Source organism: Acomys russatus, chromosome 31, assembly GCF_903995435.1.
Source record: "Acomys russatus chromosome 31, mAcoRus1.1, whole genome shotgun sequence".
Lineage (NCBI taxonomy): Eukaryota > Metazoa > Chordata > Mammalia > Rodentia > Muridae > Acomys > Acomys russatus.
Genome location: NC_067167.1, coordinates 10,335,939 through 10,353,855, shown reverse-complemented (window position 1 = coordinate 10,353,855; position 17,917 = coordinate 10,335,939). Strand labels below are relative to the sequence as shown.

Sequence of the window (17,917 nt, the reverse complement as noted above, 5' to 3'; positions counted from 1 at the left end):
GAGACAAAATCTGCCTCTCTTGTGGGCATGGAATTTTCACCATTGTTAAGTGTGTGTCTCTTTCTCAACACCCACTGAAAGTAGCCCACGAGAGTTCTCTCTGCCGACAAGCCTTTTGCTCTCTTAGATCATGTCATCTCTCAAAAAATTCCAGTTTCTCCCCAAGAGGATCACAGAAGGGATTTTGGGAGTCTCTCTCTCTCTCTCTTATGATCACTCTAGTTAGCTTAGTGTCTGTCAATACATGAGCTTAAGGGTACAAGTTATTAAAATGTGTATTCTCACCTTAACCTGGGCTTGAAAAATGCCAAGTCTCTGCAAATGATGAGTTCTGGGATGGGATATTGCCCCATCTTAGTGGGTTTTGTTGGTTGATTGGTTGGTTGCTTGGTTGGTTGGTTGGTTGGTTGGTTGGACTATCCTCTGTGTCAAGAAAGGTGGAGCTGCTCCAGGACCTCATTACCCGGCACACTTGTGTAGGTTCTCCAGGACAGCTCGTCAGAATCTGACCTGTCAGCAGCACATGGTCCGCTGACTTATGAAGCACGTCAGGCGAGATCGTTTGGTATTCTGTAGAGGCAGTGGCGTATGTTGGGGGCCAAAGGCGTGCAAGACACTTTGGGGTCTGCCAGACTTTCATTCCCTCCAGATTGTGCCCCCCTGCTTCCCAGCAGGGGCTGACCCGGGCTCGGCAAAGGTTAACTAGCACAAACAACCATCATTTGTGGCGAGTGGGAAAACCCCATGTGCTGCCCCAGCTCTTTTGTGAGGCATGCCGCGTGGGTCTGCTCTGTTGTTGCACAGTTGGCACTGGTAAATGCCCAGCATGCTTCTGCTTGAGGGACTGGAAGGGCCCGTCTCCAGGATAGAGCTTAGGAAGAAGAAGAAGAAGAAAAAGCCCACCCCATGCCATCCATACCCTCCCATGTCTACAACAAGGGGGGGGGGCGGGGAGAGGGGGGAAGTGAGGGGTAAAAGAGGGAGGGACAAAAGTTGTGGACAAAATGACTACACAGCACTGAATACAGGCGTTCACCTAGACCTAATCGGTTCAAATGCTCTGTTTCAAGGCCCATCTGGTTACCTCAAGCGAAGTTTGGGGACCGTCTCCTGTCCTATTGTGAGCCCATCACTTTGCAAATCTATTCCTGTCTGAACTCTCATTATAACAGATGTCAGTGGAGGAATCCGAGCTGTCAGGGAACCGCCAGCCATGCAAAAGAGTGGCAGCGGCAACAGGCCAGGCAAACAAAACAGTCGCCTCGCCCGCCCCCCCGCCCCAAACACACACACACTGCAAACGCAAACAGCCATGTTTGTCACAATATTTTCCCACATTGCCCAACAATTCCAAGGATGGTGTTTTGAAAAGAAAAGGAGGGGGAAAAAAGTCACTGTAGCAAATGAGGAAGCAGGATCAAGCCGTCAGCTATATCTTCTGTGGCGAGCCTGCTGTGTGCTGCCTAGTCCTAAAATCAACTGTCTCTGCAGCAGAAATGAAATATGCCTAGCCCTGTGGCAAGCCTTCCTGAAAGTCAGCATAAAGAATTCTGTTAGAGTTAAGTTTTTGGCTGGGCAGCAATGAGAAGAGTTTGAGAATTCTGTTGTTTGGTTGTTTGGTTGTTTGGTTAGGGGGTCCCCCGCACCCCTTCTTTTACAAACCCTGTGGCATCCTGGGTGGGATCAACAGGAGTCAACAGCTTGCCTAATGCAAGGAGACTAGCTGGTGGCCTCCCCCTCTTGATGAGTGTGAGGGTAACTTGTGAGGCTGTCAGCAGTGGGGTGGGGGTGGGGGCAATCAAGGGCTGTTTCCCTCAAGGGGAGTGGGCTAAACCGGGCTTTCTTGTCAACAGAAAGTAAAGATCATGTTTGGGAACTGGAGGTATTGAGACCCCTAGATGGATTGTCCCCACCCCCCATCTCCCCGACTTCTGAGCTCACTGGTTTGAGCCCTGTTTGCCCGGAACTATGCAGGGTTAGCTAGCATTCATCAAAACATACTCATTTCTGGAACCCACCAGCCTCTGGGGCCAGTGGGCTATGCCTCGGTCTCAGAATTTCTGGAGTGTAGAAGCCATCTCTGCCTTCTCGCCCAAAAGTAAAACCCGTCCTTAGTTTTGCTTCAAGAGCAAGACCCCCACCGCTTCTGCGTGTGGCGCTTCCAAAAGTCACGCGGGTTCTTGTTGAAAAGCAGAAGAAAAGAAAATCACTGGATGGACCCCCCGGCTCTTTAGAAAATTTAATTGACCCTGAACGTTAAAAGTGGGTTGTAACTTGGTGGTGAAGGGCTTAACAAGCATATGTGAGGCCCTGGTTTCAACAGCTAGTACCACAAAACATATCGATTTAATAAACATTAGGCAATAAAAAGAAAACAAGTTTGCATTAAAATCTCCATATAACTTAGACTGTGGCATTTGCTAGGGGCCTTTCTGCTTTGTAAGATTCAGAGATTAAGGCAGACTGTAGTGTGATGGCCTGCCTGAGCCACACAGCATCAGGCATGCCTTTGAAAAAAACCCTTTGTCATCATACCCTGCTCTGTGTTTCACAGAAACACACCTCAGTTTCCAACCCAAGACAGGCAGGCAAATATCGTTACCTTCTCCCCATTCTGTGACTGAGGAGGAAAGGTGTCTCTTCAGACCCTGCCTCTCTGTGCCTTTCCCTACACCCTATGTTAAAAAAAAAAAAAAAAAAAAAAAAAGTTCAATGGACTTCACATTCACTCGTGGGGGGCGGGGCATGACACCATAACCAAAGAATATAAATTAAAGCTGGAAAATGTAAGCTATAAAAATAGGTGGCGAATGCTAAAAGACAGAAGGGAACATAATACAGCCCTACTTCACTTTGTGAATGGGTTTATTTTTGTGCCTTGCTCAGACAGACATGCAAAATATTAACGTTGGCTGTAGACCGGCAAGACCTTTGCCCTCTCTCCCTCCTCAGTCTAGCTTGTACTTAGAGCACTTTATACAAGATGCGTGTGAAAGCAGTACCGTACCTCACAGAATCAAACCGATGCATCAGCTTGGTGGTGCACATCACAGATAACGCTCTAAGTTAAACACAATAAGGAAGGAGGCTGGGGCGTAATGGGCAGCAAGAACAAAGTCCCAGGAATCCTCCTTCTAAGCTCAAGCCTCCTTTTGGGAGCTCATCCTTGCCTGGAAGACACTTCTTAGTTTCTTTTCTGGTCGCTGGGATAAAAACCCCCTGACAAAAGCAACTTAGGGAGGAGAGCACTTTTTCTAGCTCCCAGTTTCAGGCTACAGTTCACCACAGCAGGGAAGTCGCAGTGGCAGGGACTTGAGGGGGTTATGGTGGTTTGGAAGAAAATGGCCCCCATACACCCATAGGGACTGGCACTACTAGGGGGTGTGGCCTTGTCGAAGTGGGTGTGGCCTTGTTGAAGGAAGTGTGTCACTGAGGGGGTGGGTTTTGAGATCTCCTGTGCCCAAGCTATGTCTCCCCTGGTGCCTGTGGGTCCATCTCCAGCACTACATCTGCCTGCAGGCTGCCATGTTTCCCACCATGATGATAATGGACTAAACCTCAGAAACTATAAGCTTTTCCTTTATAAGAGTTGCAGTGGTCCTGGTGTCTCTTCACAGCAATAGAAACCCTAACTAAGACAAAGAAATTGGGCAAATCAAATTCATAATCAGGGACAAGGGATAATGAATGCATGCATTTTTATATTCCTGTCACTTTCTCCACTCTTACACAGTCTGGGACCCAAACCCAGTGTATAGTGGTCGTTCCCATTGCAATTAACATAATCAGGTCAGTCTCTTACAGATATGCCAACAACCAGTATGATGTACACAACCCCTCAACGATCCTCTTTCTAGGTGACTCTAGATCAGCAGTTCTCAACAATCCCTTCCGGGTGCCATATCAGATATTTACATTATGAGTCACAAAAGTAGCAAAATTACAGATATGAAGTAGCAACAAAATAATTTTATGGTGGTGGGGGAGGGGTCCCCACAACATGGGAAGCTGTAGGAAAGTGTCACAATAGGAAGGCTGAGAGCCACTGCTCTAAATTGTGCCAAGTTGACAAAACTAGCCATCAAGAGAGTGAAACAGGGTCTTTGTAGTGATGCTTTCTGGCCAACAGGGCTCGGGGCTGCTAGAAGCGGGAGTAATAAGGGACTGGCTGAACTCCAGACATCTTCCAGCTTGGGCTTTTTTTTTTTCCCCCAGCCTTCAGAACAGTTGAAGGATTTAACTCCAACAGGCTCAAGGAGAAAAAAACAAAACAACAACAACAAAAAAAACATATAATCAATTTCCTGTTAGCTAATCATGAAGGGTATTATTTAGAACATGAGGTCTTATGACTAATTCTATTGTAAATCTGTAGAGCAATTATTATTAGTTTTGGGCAGAAGCTAAAAGGATAGGCAGTCTTCTAAAGAATAGCATGTTCAGCGTTGTCGAGTGCTACGGAGGAACGCAGATTGAACAGCAAAGCTCGCACACGGCCTTAGTGCTGGCTGCCCAGGTTGCCATGTGGATTGAAGCCAAAAGGAGCTGAAGGGAAACGGGAGGTGAGAAAGTACCTATGGACTCTGCGCGTATTCTTTCCAAAAGAATACTAATAATATCGGAGAAAAAGAAACGTGAGGACTCGCTCAGCTGGCACACAGGGGGGTGGGACTAAAGTGCCAACAGGAAATCATGGCTGGGGCGGTAGGGATGTTAAGGACCTGATCCTGTCCCCTTTCCACTTTTTAGCAGCATGCAGGCCCAGCTTCTTCTTTGTTATTTTCTACTTTAGAGGCTAGAAGCCTGGAAACTATAGCTCCCAGAATCCCTTAAAAGAAGGGACTTTGGACTCCACCAATGAGAGGATAGACCTGACGGGGATGATAGAACTGACGTCATCAGTGTTTGACAAACGGGAGAGCAGGAAGCGCGGGATATTTGTTTGCTCCAGAGGTCACCTTGAGAATCATTCCTTCGGTGTTGCAGCAACTGAGACCTTTGGTGACGGTTTCCTACGCTTACTGAAGAGTCCCTTTTCCTGAGAACTTCTCTGACCTTTGCCCACCCACCCTTACCTCCAGCTCTCCCCGCAGCTTGGTAAACCTGCAGCTCCCCCACGTTAGCTCTCTGAATGCTCTTGGAGAGGTTCTGTATGCCTGGTCTAGCCTTTGTTGAAACAGTGAGAATGGAGAAACATGTGACAGTAAGGCGGTTTAAGGAATGAGGTGCCTGAGGCAGTGGAAGCCAAGGGCAGTTAAAGCCTTGGGTAAAGGTGCAAACAGAAAGGTAAGGCACCCGAACGTGTTCTCCTCTCCTACATAATAATCATGGTGTTTATGTACTAATCCCGTAAGAGATGTCAAATAATGACTTTAAATGAACTTTCCTATTTAATTCTCACTACGATGTAATTAACATGTTTATTATCACAACCATATTGTCCTGGGAAAGACAACTGATTTTGACAGTCTGCCTATCCAGCTCAGGATTCATGTGCCAGGGTGGTGACTTGACACGCCATAATAGCACTGGAGGCAGGTCCATCTGTGGGGAGGAATTGAGGATGAGAACTTCATCCTGAAGCACACAGGTCCTGGCATCTTGTCCGTGGCAAATGGTGGGCCAAACACAAACGGTTCCCAGTTTTTTACCTGCACTGCCAAGACTGAGTGGCTGGATGGCTGAAAGAAGGCATGAGCATCGTGGAAGCCATGGAGCGCTTTGGATCCAGGAATGGCAAGACCAGCAGGAAAATGACCATTTCTGACTGTGAACATCTCTAATTCTTTTGACTTGGGATCATTTTACACACCAGCCCATTCCTTCTGTAACTCAGGAGAGAGCCCGCGCCCCATCTGCTCTCAGTACCCTGTAATCTCTGCCTTCACTGAAGTTCTTTCGGTTCCATCTTTTCCTCAATCTCCTCCAAGTCTAGCTGGATTGCAGAGTCAAGTTTAGGATTGTGAATAAAAAGTAATTAAGAAAAAAAATCAAGTCCAATGTGTGCTGCCCAAATACTCTTGGGCTGTCCCTCAGAGTGGGCAACCTACCTGGGGTCACACCTTTGTGGTTTGATCTTGTGCATGCTACCATGACTACTCTGAAATGCGGTTGTGCTCCTACCCGGCTGCATCTGAAACCATTCCCTTTCCTTGTACTCACCCACCATCCTTGGCTCTTACACTCTTTCTCCCGTCTTCTACAATGATCTCTGAGACTTGGGAGGAGAAGGAATGATCTAGACAATCTCCTTTAGAAATGAGCACCCCAAAGTCTCTCGTTCTCTGAAAATTGACCAGTTGTGGGTCTGAGTTTATTTCCAACTACTGCAAAATCATCATCATCATCATCTTTGATATGGGGATTGAAAGAAGCTAGTCCAGTGGTTCTCAACCTGTGGGCCATGACCCTTTGTGGGGGTGGGGGGATGTCAAACAACACATTTTGCAGAAGTCACATGCCAGATAGCCTGCATATCAGGCATCTACGTTATGACTCAAAACAGTAGCAAAATTACAGTTAGGAAGTAGCAACAAAAATAATTTTATGGTTGGGGGTCCACACAACATGAGGAACGGTATGAAAGGGTTATAGGATTAGGATGGCTGAGAACCACTGCCCTGGTGTGTTGACAAACCATTAGGAGTCGGTTAACTTTAATACTATGTCTATTTAGAAGAATGGCATTCGTAGGTTCTCCCCTAGGGCCTATGACCTCTCTGGCCACAGGTTCCAGAACACAGTCACCTCAACAAAACCAGCAGAATGGCAACATCAGTGGGCATGCCAAGGTGAACGGTGAGGGTGGGGCGGGTGGGGGAGCGCTCAAAATAGCCCACACCGAAATGAATCACTGCAGACAATTAATGGCCAACAGGAGAGGAAGAAGCAGTGTTCCCCAGGGAGAAAGTGAAGGCATATTCACATAAGCAGCACTAAATGGACTCAGCAGGCTCTGTGTGTGTGTGTGTGTGTGTGTGTGTGTGTGTGTGTGTGTGTGTGTTCACACAGTGTTGTGTGTGTGTACATGTGTAACAATAATGAGATCGTGAATTTTAAATGGAAGGACACAAGGGAAGGGGGAGTGGTGGAAATTATGTAAACACAATACCCATGTATGAAATTCTCAAAAAAAAAATTAAGAAAAGTTACATTTGTCTCTAAAGAAGAGCCTGCACTTGATACCTGTTATCATTAGCTAAATAAAGTGAGACAACAGATGTGATATGAAGAGATTTATTTGAGGGAAGGGAAGTGGAGAGGAGTTAGGACCTGAGTGGGTCACGAGGGTAGAGAGAGGCAGAGACAGAGAGACAGTGGGAGAGGGAGAGAGGGAGAGAGAGAGAGAGAGAGAGAGAGAGAGAGAGAGAGAGAGAGAGAGAGAGAGAGAGAGAGGAGAGAGAGAGAGAGAGAGAGAGAGAGAGAGAGAGAGAGAGAGAGAGAGAGAGAGAGAGAGAGAGAGAGAAGGAAAATGGAGGGGCCCTCAGGGAAAGTGCAAGAGAGAGGAGGGGGTGGCCAGTTGGTCCCTTACATCTGGTGCCTCTGGCACACACCTGGCAGCAGATGATGACGTCAGAGGTTGCTAAGCAACCCAGAGGCAGGGCCTCTTATATGGCAGCAACACCCCATTGAACTTGAGTCTATGACCAAACGATGGAGCTATCACTTCCTCTGCAAAGACCCAAGATGCACCTTTCCTGAAAGGTGACAAGATTCGTCCTATTCCTAAACTATCATTTTCTTTCCTAGTCGCCTTTAATTTTATGTAGTTTTGATAAGACATTTGTCAGAATAAGTGCTTAAGGGAAAGAATATGTCCTGGAGATCTTAAGAGGCACAGAAAGGGTAGGAGACAGAAGAGGCGAAGGGCTTCGAAGTCTGAAGATATCAGAAACTGATACTTGTCTGTATTTTATTTTCACATTGAGTTATAGGGTTGAGATGTGATCTCCCAGTATGTGATACCTTGGTAGAGTGTGTAAGCTAAAGACATTTGACTTTCCAATCTTTCCTTAACCAGCAGTTCTCAACCTTCCTACAACTGCAACCCTATTTTTTTTTTAAAGGATTTTATTTATTATGTATACAGTGCTCGGCATGCATGTGTGCCTGCGTGCCAGAAGAGGGCATATGAGCCACCATGTGGTTGCTGGGAATTGAACTCATGGCCTCTGGAAGAGCAGCCAGTGAGTGCTCTTAACTTCTGAGCCATCCATCTCTCCAACTGCAACCCTTTAATACAGTTCCTCGTTGCTGTAGTGACTCCTGCCCAACCATAAAATTATTTTCACTGCTACTTCATAACTGGAACTTTGCTACCATTGTGAGTCATAAGGTAAATAATTGTGTTTTCCGATGGTCTTGAGTGACCCCTGTGAAAGGGTCGCTCAAACCTTCCTAAAGGACCTGAGTATGATCAGGGTTCATGTTGTGGAACTCCCAAATAATCAATAAAAATATTATGTAAAAAAAAATTTTTTTAAGCCTATACGTGAGAGGTTCGATACAGAGCTACACCTGGAAGAATGTGGTACCCTTATCTCTGAGGCTGCAGAGACCCCAAGAGAGGATGCAGTGAGCAGACTTGTCAAGCATCCTCCTGCCAACACCTTTGTCCTGTTGATCATGACCCCCACCCCCGCTCCCGCACTCTCCATCCAGCCTTGTGTAAACGCTGGCCTCTTACCACCCCCTCGGTTCTTTCTCTCTTTACATGCCTCCAATTCCATGAAAACCTTATATCCAGCAAGCATTCTCACCTCTCAGTTGACTGCCTTTCACTACAGGAACCCTAGCCAGGCGCTCAGAAAGATGCAAGGAATAGAGATTTCCCTCCCCCAAGGCGTCCAGCTTGCCAACCTCTAGCTACCTGCAGCTGTTTTAACTTAAACTAAGTCCAGCTGAAGGAGGAGTTAAATGCCTCAATCTTTCTCACCATCAACACTTCGGCTGTTCAAGGGACAGTGTGGCTGACAGTTAACAGTGAAGAACTCACACACAGGGCAGTCTCGCTAGTCTAGAAAGCGCTATCGTGCTGAACTTGGAGCTAGCAGAAAAGCCTCGGTAGTATCCCACACATGTTCAAATGTAACGTTCTACAAGGATTGTGTTTGTTTTTTAAATCCCATCTCAGTAAACATTTTATTAAATTGTTCTCCAGAAAGCCGGACATTAAGCCCAAGGAAACTTGTTTTGGTTTTGGTTGCTGTTGTTGTTTTGTTTGTTTGTTTGTTTGTTTGTTGAAGGCTTCTCTGTGTAACAGCCCTGGCTGTCCTGATCTAGCTTTGTAGACCAGGCTGGCCTCAAACTCACAGAGATCTACCTGCCTCTGACTCCTGAGCACTGGGATTAAAGACCTGCACCGCCACACCCAGCAGGGAAACTATTTTTTAAATCATACATGGCTGCAAGAAGTTCCTACCTTGGCTGAGGGTGCAGCTCTGCAGTAGAACGCCCGCCTAGTGTGCACAAGGCCCTGCTGTGATACCTTGCACTAGCAAAATACATGAACGGAAGAATGAATGAACGAATAAAGAAACAGACGAATGAGGAAAGTAGCTCTGCTGCTAGGAGACCACGTGCAAGTTTTTCTCAAAGCTAAGTACTGCCCATCTGAGTGTGAAGTGAAGGTCAAGGTCTCAGTGTCCTCTGTTGGGTGAAACTCTATTGTCACCTTCCTGAGAGAAGGAAAGCCTACAGATGGCCCAGGGCTAGTCACTTATAAAACAAACCAACAACAACAACGCCCTCAACACACCTACCTCAGCGAAAGAACTCATGGCAGGGCAAAGAGGGCTCATCCATCTAAAAGGCCTGAGTCTTTTTTTTTTTTTTTTAACTGAAAATATAAATGAAAAGAAAATAAAGGTTTTACTAATCTGAGTTTGTACCAGGCCTTCATGCAGAGTGTTTACGGAAACACTAGAAAATCCTGCAAGAGCAAAAAGTCAATGAGGGGGCGAGGGTGCCACAGCCCTTTGCTTTCAGTGTTTCATGACATGCCACTGTTGTGGGTCCAATCAGTAGATGGAGGTTATTTTAGTTCCATAACTAATTTCTAAGACAGGCATGCGATGCTTAAAAGTCTGCCAATGATGAAGCCCACGAAGATGATGCCGTATGAAACTGCCAATATTTGTTTCTTTTACATTAAAAAGGACCAACTGAGAATATACTTGCATACAAAAACCAGTATTAATCCAGGTTCGGACCAACCACGTCTTAGGACAAAAAGTGTGATCATACGAGAGTGGCTATGAAGAAGGCCTGAGGGGGGTCAAATTATCAGGAAGACTGTTTGAAGGGCCTTTACCCACTACTCGTAGCTCTGAACGCCGCTGCAAACACATAGGGGACGGCCTCTGACAGAAGGAAGGCATCACAAAAGACGCCCGCCCTGGTGTTGTGGGATGTTAGGGAGCAGATGCAGTGGCTGGCTTGGGATGCACAGAGGAGCCGCCCCAAGGTCAGTGAATGGCTTGTGCTCTGCTGCCATCTCGTGGCGGATGCACTGTATATCTATCTCTGGGAACAGCGTGAAGAAAGGCAAGGAATGTTTTAGGATCCAAGAACCAAACTATAAAAGAATCTGACTGAGTTCTCGCGACCACGCCCCCTACTGCCATTCACGTGGAAAGCGTCACAACTGAATCCGGGTTCTCGCCAGACCGCGGGAACTCAGTAGGTATAGCCTTACGCCTATAGATCTGTTGCTTCTTCTGTCACCTGTTGATCTCCCGGCATTTCCTGAGCTGCACAACCCCCACCCCCGCTCCCCAGGCTCTCAAACATCTAAATTAGTAATCGAGAATCGCTGTGTCTATTTTACGAGCTCCGAAACCCTTTTCCCCTCCCATCATTTGTTCCATGAAGCTGTTAAGGTCTTCCAAGACGTCACTCCTTGTTTTTAATCCCATTGACACGTCTATCTTTCATGATAGTTATTAGGCTGGGTGGTCTGTTGTTTGTTTTTGTTTGTTTGTTTGTCTGTTTTTGCTTTTTCTATTTCTATAGCTACACAAATGTAGCTTCTTGGAGCCTGTGAAGACCTAAGGGGCGGATCTGTGCGTGCTTCACCGCGCCACCTGGTGGTGACATCTTGCATAAGTAATAAGTGCACGCCTGAACCAATGACAGATGTGTGTGCGTGTGTGTGTGTGTGTGTGTGTGTGTGTGTGTGTGTAGCTCGTTATATGTGTTCAGTCCTTTTAGATTCTTTGGATTTAATGTCATGCCTGACAGACAGATTGCTTTTATGTTGGTGAGGAAAGCAGAGGGGGGGGGAGGGAAGAAAGGATGAAGGAGGAGGGAACCAAAACTTCTGTAAATAAAATAATTCAAACACTTGACCAGCTAATAGTGGAGCTTAATTAGATTTTGTCTGTGTGGTAAATCGACGTTGAAACCCAGCTTTCCACTCAGAACCTGAGCAATGATTTCCACTAAATTACCATCCAATAACTCATTTCATATACTAATCTTTAATACATAAATGACTTCCATGTGAATAACAGGATCTCATAATTCTTTTGACTGCATTTTGGGTATATGACAAGGCCCTGACAGCAGGGCTATTATTGGGTTTGGTTTTGGTTTTGGTTTTTCCTACTTTGTAACAAAGGCTTTGCATTAGGTATAGACATCACTCTCAGAGCCTGGTTTTCCATCTCATAGACAGCACTGACTCTTTAAGGAATGACATTATAGCCATTATAGCCGGCCGCCGTGGTACACGCCTGTAATCCCATCACTGGGGAGACAGAGGCAGGTGGATCTCTGTGAGTTCAAGGCCAGCCTGGTCTACAAATCGAGTCCAAGCCAGGGGTGGTGATGCTTGCCTGTAATTCCACCACTCAGAGGCCAAAGCAGGAAGGCAGTGAGTTCAAACCCAGCCTGGGCTACATAGTAAGTACCTGTCCCCACAAAAATTATTCTGACAAATTCTATGGTTCTGTGATAGTAAACCTTTCTTTTTAATATTACCCTTTTGTCATATAATAAATATTTACTTGCAACGAATATGAAAAGGAAATTTCAAATCACTTATAATTTCATCTACTGATGCTGCACTGCTGGTATCTTTAAGAATCTCATTTGATTTCAGTCTTTTCTATACCAGTTTTATATGCACAGGCAGATAGCCAAACAATAAGAGAATATGTTACTTCCTTTGGAATCAAATTATACTCAAAACCTAAACCTTGGGGTTCAAAGATTCTCAGGAGTTTTGAGTGTGATATCTTTTTCTGTTAAATTATCTTGAAGGATTGTCTGTGAAAAAATATTTTTCTAGTATTTGTTAAGTATTTCATCACTTTCATATATTGTAATATATTAATAATTTAGTATTAATGTTTTGTGTGTATATATTTATTATGTTTCATGTTTAATAAAATAAATTTCATATTGTTGGACATTTAGTCTCTCCTTTCTTCCTATCATGTAAACCTGTAGAAAATATTTTATGACTATCGGGTCAAAGTTTCTAAATGTAAGCCTGTGCTGATGAATTATATTCAAAAAATGTATTTTGCTCAAATTTAACAAAGTGGGTGGCACGCAAAGGCTCCTATAACTCTCCAGGTCAACGGCCAACAAAAAGGGGCGGTGGTGGGGTGGGGGGTGGTCCAAGACAGCAGCAGCTGCCGCAGCAGCGGTGACAGTGGTAGCAGCAGAAGACAAATGGAAATCACCACAAGGCACAGACTCCATCAAGATGGAAACCGGGCAAAGCACAGGTACCAAGCTGGGGCTGCCTCCTGTGACGCCCGCCCCAGCAGCAGGAGGCCCTCCAGAAGGCCAGGAAACATGCAGTGGAGCAGAGTATCGGGTGAGTGCTGGTGACCCAGACCATCAGGCCCCAACCTGCAGACGGCCAGCCGCTAAGGGGCAGTGGGCGGGAGCTATCAGGTGCCGGGTCTATGTGGGTCCCATCTACCGTTCACCAGGCCTTTGCTCCCTTTGGACCCATCGAGAGCATTGGTATGTCTTGGTAGTCTGTTACCATAAAGCACAAGGGCTTCATCTTCGTGGAGGATGACATCCCAGAAGCTGCACAGCTGGCCTTGGGGCAGACAAACTGACTGATGCTAGGGACACGAACATCGAGGTGGGCAGATCCAGCAACATAGGACAGGCCCAACCCATCATAGATGGGGTTTTCAACCGCATCTACGTGGCCTCTTACATGAAGACCTGTCTGATGATGACATCAAAAATGCATCTGAAGCCTTTGGGAAGATTGAGTCTTATATGCTGGCTGGTCCAGGACCTCACAAACAAGGACTGTGGTTTTATTGAATATGAGAAGGTGCAGTCATCATTCTGCAGATGTCAGGGGATCCACATCTTAATGGAATTAACCTGGTGATGTAGAAGACACCACACTAGTCTTGGAAATTTTCCATCTGTTACATTTAAGTAAGAACTGTCAGCCTGTGCCTCTGTGTGTGTGTGTGTGTGTGTGTGTGTGTGTGTGTGTCACAGGATTTAACAAGTCCTATGAGTCTGCAGCAGGTTGAACGACAGCCCCCATAAGGACCTGTCCATGTCCTGTCCTCTAGAGCCAGCAAATGTGACCTTAATTTTAATAAAGACATTTTTTTCTAAATGTAACTAAGTCAAAAGTTTCCAGAGGTATCGCCTTGCGCTATGCAGGTGAGCTGAAGACCCCATGACAAATGTCTTCATGAGAGACAGGCAGTGGACAGGCAGAAGGGTGAATGGAGTGTTTGAAGACAGACACGGATATTAGCGTCATACATCTACAAGCAAGGAACATCTTCCAGCAAGGGAAGGTTCTCCCACAAAATGATGGGGGGGGGGGCCAGGAATTGTAGCCCTAATATTGTGAGTTGGGCTTTCTGGCCTCAGTGACTGTCAGAGAACAAAAGGATGTTCTTTAAGCCACCAAGCTTGAGAAAATGTATTCAAAGAGACTTAGGGAAGTAATCGGGGTCAAAGGGCAGATGAAATTATATCCAATTCCAAGATGGCAAATTAATTCATCCAGACCTGCGCAAGGAATGAAGAGCCCCCGCCCCCCACCCCCCACCCCCCGAAGAGCAAGCAGGAACCAGTGGGTACGTAACTTGGGTGAAGCTCCACCAGGGGGCACTAGACATTCTTGTTCAGGGCAGCGGCACCAGCACACCATACCATACTGTAGATGCCAAAGCCCCGATGCTAAACAAATGAATGCACACCCACAAAAAGTAAACAGCAGAATAAATGACTTGATGGATGAATCTGGAAGGTGTGTGATGCTCTTCTGTCAAGTGTAGCTACTGGTGATCATTTTTACCCATAAGCATGGCTTAGTTCCCCCACATTTGCTTACTCGAGTCTCATTACTATGGCTATAAGGACGACAGTCTAGCGGAAAAACATTTTTTGTGAATCTTATCACCGTGACATGGTAATTATAGAAAGCAGCTGCTGGAAGGCACACACAAATCTGTATAAATTATAAAGTTCTCAAGTATACCGGTCAGTAATTCTGTCCATTTTCTAGATAAGAAATTGAAAGGTTGATCATGTCAAAAGTCACGAGCAAATCAGTGGAAGGTTGGAGGTCACAGCTTTGAGCTGCTCAGTGCCCTTAAGATATCAAGCGGCAATTGTGAAAACATCTCACAGACACCCCTACAGGCCAATCAGATGAAAGAGATTCCTCAACTGAGGCTCCCTCTTCCCAGGTGGGTCAGGTTGACAGCCAAGGTGTCAGGTTGACACCACAGGAAGATATGTAATTCCTATAAAGGTCCATCTGGAACCATCTTCATGGAAGTGAGCCACCATAGCTCCCACAAGCCAGCCTGAAACCCATCTTAAATCAGTCATCTTATTTTCACCTCACACTTCACCGACCAGATTTTGTTATGTGTTTTAAAAGCTGCCCAGGCTTAATTATCCCAGAATCCTCCTTCCGGGTAAATAAACCCCAATGCTAAAATGCTAAGAATACATAAGCCCCTCAGACCTTGAGGCTGTGAGGTAGTATAAAAATTCATCACAAAAGCACGGGGGGGGGGGGGGGGAGGAGAAAGGGGAGGGGCTGAGTTCAGGTGCTCAGACAAACATAAAAAGCTATGCGTGCTAGCGTGCTGCTGTGATCCTGGTCCTGACAGTGTGAACTCGGGGTGATCCCTGGGGCTTGCTGGTCAGTCTATCTCACTAACCAGTGAGCTCCAGGTTTTTATGACCAGCCCTATCTCAAAAACTAAGAGCTAGGCATGGTGGCACACGCCTGTAATCCCAGCACGCCGGGAGGCAGAGGCAGGCGGATCTCTGAGTTCCAGGCCAGCCTGGTCTACAAAGTGAGTCCAGGACAGCCAGGGCTACACAGAGAAACCCTGTCTGTAAAGGCAAAATAAGTACATAAGATGGAGAGTGACAGAGGAAAACAAATGTGACCTCTGCCATTCTCGTGCACGAACATATGTGTTCACCCACTTAAGCATACATTTATGGATGTGCATGCGCACACAGACACACACACTTTGGTCTTGGTCTGTAACAGAGGTCTCCATACCATGGCCCAGGGACCTCTAAAGTGACCATAGTCACATCTTTGCTTGTCTCACTCGTTTCCCTCACTCATGCCCTTTCGCCTCTTTTTCTGGGATTGTACTTTCCAAATGTTTTGGTCCTAGGAGCCTTTTCACTTTTAAAAAGCATTAAGTCGTACTTTTATACATTTTTAAATTTCTGCCTAATAAATTTGAATTTATTGTATTTTTTTTTAAAGCATCATATCTTCTGTTTTACTTTCCTACAATACCTAGACCCGAGGACCACACGTGTGTAAGCTCATTATTCTGCGGTATTGGCTAAGGGAAGGGCGAGATGGGCCAACGGGAGCTTCTCTCTGGCAGGCTCCAAACAAGCAGGACCCCTGGCTGAGCTGTGTGTGTTAGTTTCATGAGCCATCCTGCGGAGCTGCACAGCTGGCTAGGATGTGAGTAACTGCAGTGCTGCCGGAAGTCTCCAGCATGCACCATAAACACTTGATCCTTCCCCACAAGGAGGATCCAGGAAAGAAGACAATAAAGGTAGGAGGAGTCAGCCAGTAGGAGCAAAAAGGACATTATTCTAGGATAGTTTAAGGGGAAGATGGACATTGGGCTCAATTAACTGAAAATAGGGGCGTGGTCTTCTTAAAGACCTTGAGAAGCCCAGCCCTCTCCCCAGCCCCGCCCCCCCCCCCCCCCCCCGTAATGTCTCCACTCATCTCCACATCATTTCTCATCAGAGTAACTTTCGTGACTTGAACCCACCTCTCACTGCCCCAGGGTCTAGTGGAAGGGGCCCAAAGATTTTGTGAGATATACTCTTTAAAAATGACTCTCGCTGTGTTCATATTTGTTGAAATGCAAACCTTAACTGAGTGTGCCATATGTTTTCTCACCGTGTCTACTTTATCCAGAGCAAAATGATGCTGCTACTAATTAACTAAAGGGAGGGAAGAACGCACGCGAGGCTATATGCACACATGCATGCACGCACACATGTTCCACGCCTCCCAGGGAACCCTGCCCTGCCCCTGTTCAAAAACAGCTTCCTTTTGTTGACAGCAATTGCACCAACTGAGCGACTCTTTTGAGCCATACAACAAAGCTGCAAAGAGGCAGCTTTCAAGACCTACAGCTAAGGCCATGCCTTCCCAGATGAGTAGGGCAGCTGTCAGCTGCAGGCCACATTCCAGGGATGGGAGGCAGTATGTGTCCCCTGCCCAGAGGCACCTCAGCACAGCCCAGTTGAAGGGCCTGCATCCACAGGCCACATTCCTCCGATGTACAGCTGGACACAATGTTCCAACACATCCTATTGCACTGCTGGCTTAATGAGGCCTCTAGGACACTGTGTTTGTGAGTGACAGTCGCCACATTGCCAAAGCTCGGGACACTGGAGCTTCTCGGGTTCTGCCATCTGAGAATTCTGGGCCATTAGCAACAATGTTTTCAAAATAAGCACCATCATAGTAAAAACCTATTTGTACTGACAGGTCGATTTTTGTTAATTTTCTTCTCGTCCAAGCAAAAGAATATGGCAAAAAGAGCATCCACCTCGCACACAGGAGCCAGTCTCAACTCCACACGTGCTAGCTGGGGGAAGTTTCTGAACGACTCTAACGTTCAGTTTCTCGGCTGTAAAATGCGTGTAAAAACCACGCCTTCCTCAAAGGATTACCAGAAAGCTGAGCTGAACAACACGTGCAGAGACTCCATATGGCATCCAGTCCCCTGTATGAGCTCAACAGACATTAGGTGTTATTTCTGTTATCAGAATAGATGTAACACTGGAAGGCCACTTCTATCTGAACCTCCTCTTTATCATGTTTTCATCCTTTTCCCTAATGAGTCGAAGAAAATGAGTTATAACCCGAAACTTGGAGAGTGACTAGCAGGTGATTTATCACTCCCAGCTGTTACTGCTATTATTATTAAGTAAGAGATAAAGCACAGTGCTTATGGAGATAAAAAATCAATCAACAGGACCTATTTGAGTGCCTCATACTTCTCTGAAAATTGCTTTGTTGTTGTTGTTACTGTTGCTGCTGCTGTTGAGACAGGGTCTCGGTAGTTGTCCTGACTGGCCTGGAACTTTTTGTAGACCAGCTTGGCCTCAACCTCAAAGAAATCTGCCTGTCTCTGCCTTGTGTGTGCTGAGATTAAAGTTCTGTAGCTCCACTCCTGGCCTCTGATTTACAACTCCTGCCCCTTCCTCTGCCCCGCCCCCACAGGTCACCTGAGTGAATTGCATTTAGCTCACAGGTGTAAAGGGCCTCAGTGTACCTCGTTGTCCACAGTAGCAAGGAGTTTCAGTGTGACACACACTGGGCCCAATCTCCCTACTAAACCACCTTAGCACCAACTGTGTGACACCCCCACCTCAAAAGGGAGATGTAATGCTCACA

General features: G+C 46.2%; 1 pseudogene; it reads left to right on the top strand.

The window, feature by feature from the left end:
- The first annotated feature begins 5,491 nt into the window (after positions 1–5,491).
- On the top strand, positions 5,492–5,783 carry LOC127212675 (peptidyl-prolyl cis-trans isomerase A-like; annotated as a pseudogene).
- The last annotated feature ends 12,134 nt before the right edge of the window (positions 5,784–17,917 follow it).